We start from the raw sequence: 3,085 nt of genomic DNA, 5'->3' as shown, positions 1-3,085 counted from the left end.
GCAGGTGGCTTGGCCAGCCACATCTGTCATTCCTCCAGCTAGGATGCCCGAATCCCTCCCAGAGCTGCAAACCTTCCATCTCACTCAGACTCTGGATCATCACCCAGGGACCGTCAGAGCAGGAGGGGCCGGCCACGGCACCTGATGACTTAACCAGGTGAGGTTCACATGTGCTCCGCTGTGCCTCAGAGGAAGTGTTTCCTACTGCTTGGGGGAAATAGGCAACTGTAAATCAGGGAACAGCGTGGCACTGACTTATTTATCCTTATAAGAGTTTTATATTCTGAAGTCAGCAAGGGACCCATTGGCCGATCCACGGCCAATTTGCAGTCATTATCTTGGGAAAGCGCAATCCCCTTTGCTCAGCTGGCGGCATGCTGGGGCCTGCAGAAATCCAGGCACCCCACAGGGCCGGGCCCTGATCACATATCTCAGTGGAAACCAACTGTTATCTTCCAGAGATGTGAGACAGAGACAGGAAGTCACCGAACAGTGGGAAATTCTTCCTCTCTCTGCTAACGCTGCTCTTTGGCTTACCCCGGCCCCTCCTCCAAGTTCTTCCTCCTTCAGATGAAATGTATGCCAGGACAGCAGCAGCACCCTCTTAGGGGTGAGAGCGAGTCATGTAAGTCAGAGTGGACATGATAAAAGGGAGGTTAATTAGCAGTCAAGGCCAAGGCTACCCTCAATGTCCTAAAATAAGTCCTGCATAATCCTTACAAGATAATATCAAGCAGCCATTAAAAATAATGTTTTCCAAAAATTTTTATGAGACTGAAAAATGCTCGTGACATGAAGTAAAATGAAGGAAAGAAAGGTGCAAAACCCACCTATAGAATATAAAATATGATCCCAGTTATGTAAAATTGCTGGAAATTACCATTGTAAAATGGTGACTGTGATGATTTCTGCAGGTAAGATTAGGTTTGAGTTTTATGTTCTTTCTTATTATATTTAAAAATTTTCCTACAATAAGCATCTGTAACTTTTATTTACAAGAAAATAGTATTTTGAAAGATCAAGTCTGATGTGATCTGCCCCAGGCCCCTGGGATCTGACAAGTTCCTATTTGTTATTCAGTTCTGCTCTCTTTACCTAAGTGTTAAGAGGAAGTGCTTACCCTCCCCCCGAGGCCTCCCTCCCTCCCTTCCTTCTTTCTTTCTTCCTTCTCCCTCCCCCTTGTGCCCTGGCAAGTCTTTTGAGGAAAGCAAATCTTGGAACCCAGGCTAAAACCAAATTTTTAACAAGCTCAAAATTTTAGCTATTCCAATACTGCATGGAGCAAGGGGACAGGACAAGGTTGACAGCCCTTCTTGTGGGAAAATCTCAGTGGACCCAAAGATTGCTCTGCTCTTCTCTGGTCACACTGCTTCTAGCTGGCTGGCTTCAATCTGGTGCCAGGTTTAAAAAGGATGTCGAAAAGACTGCCTTCTGCAGAATCTAGAAATGACAATAATATCTCCAGCCACAATATTAGCAGCAAGAGCGCCACCGTGAACCAAATACTTATCCTATGACAGATAGTGATCTATTGTTTTATTTGATCTTTAAAATAACTCTTTACAGGTGAGAAATCTGGGTTTATTGAAGTTATGTAATAAGGCTTGTTGTTGTTCAGTTGCTAAGTTGTGTCTGACACTTTGCCACCCCATGGACTGCAGCATGACAGGCTTCCTTGTCCTCCACTGTCTCCTGGAGTTTGCTTAAATTCATGTTCACTGAGTTGGTGATGCTATCTAACCATCTCATCCTCTGCCATGCTCTTCTTTTGCCTTCAATCTTTCCCAGCATCATGGTCTTTTCCAATGAGTTGGCTCTTCACATCACACGGTCAAAATACTGGAGCTTCAGCTTCAGGATCAGTCCTTTCAATGAATATTCAGGGTTGATTTTCTTTAGGATTGACTGGTTTGATCTCCTTGCAGTCCAGGGGACTCTCAAGAGTCTTCTCCACCACCATGATTCAAAAGCATCAATTCTTTGGCGTTCAGCCTTCTTTATGCTCCAACTCTTGTGTATGTACACAGCTACTGGAAAAATCATAGCTTTGCTTATACGAACTTTTGCCAGCAAAGTGATGTCTCTGTTTTTTAATACACTGTCTAGGTTTGTCATAGCTTTCCTTCAATGGATCAGGCATTTTTAAAATTTCATGGCTGCAATCACCATCTGCAGTAATTTTGGAGCCCAAGAAAATAAAGTCTGTCCCTGCTTCCACTTTTCCCCTTATATTTGCCATGAAGGGATGGGACCAGATACCATGATCTTATTTTTTTTGAATGTCGAGTTTCAAGTCAGTTTTTTCACTCTCTTCTTTCATTCTCATCAAGAGGCTCTTTAGTTCCTCTTCCCTTTCTGCCATTTGAGTGGTATCATCTGCACATCTGAGGTTGTTGATATTTCTCCTGGTAGTAAGGCAGGTCTATGTTACTCTGTATAAATTTCATGGTGGGAGGAGATGGCCCGGGGAATCTCCCACCTGCTCTGCTCTGGGGCCTCTGCATCACGGCCTTGGCCGTTAGGATGGAAGGGGCTGGCTAGGAGAGGTGCGTTTCTATGGGGACATCTGCGGGACTCTTTCAGACCGAGAGTGACAAGCCAACTCACTTTAGAATAATGCAAGTTTGTAAGGAAAGATTTCAGTAATGTGACAGGCGCGGTTTGCTCATGGCAAGTGAGAGGCTGCGTCTCTAGACTGGGAGCGTGGGCCCCCAGACGACCCTCAGTTGCACCCACTTTGCACTCACCCCACCTGCTGTTTGCCTGATTCTGGAGGTTTTGATGGCCGGAGAGGCCACGCATGGCTCCAGGCAGTGGCTCCTGTGGGTAACTTTGTGGGGCACTGGGGAATTGGGTCCTTTCTTATACAGTTTGCCAGAAGTGCGACAGCAGTAGACTGGGCCTCCCCAGGGCAGGCCTCTGATCAGCTGGTAGTGGGGGCCTGGCAGTGAGAAGAGGATGCTAGTTGGTCAAATGGATTGTTTGGAGCTGATGCTGTGAGATTACTGAGTATCCCAGACAAGTCTACCCCATGTGGTTATTACATATTACCTATTCCACTAATACACAGAAAAAATGCAAGCTA

This window comes from Bos indicus x Bos taurus, chromosome 26 (assembly GCF_003369695.1).
Source record: "Bos indicus x Bos taurus breed Angus x Brahman F1 hybrid chromosome 26, Bos_hybrid_MaternalHap_v2.0, whole genome shotgun sequence".
Classification (NCBI taxonomy): domain Eukaryota; kingdom Metazoa; phylum Chordata; class Mammalia; order Artiodactyla; family Bovidae; genus Bos; species Bos indicus x Bos taurus.
Note: the sequence above shows the minus strand (reverse complement) of the source record.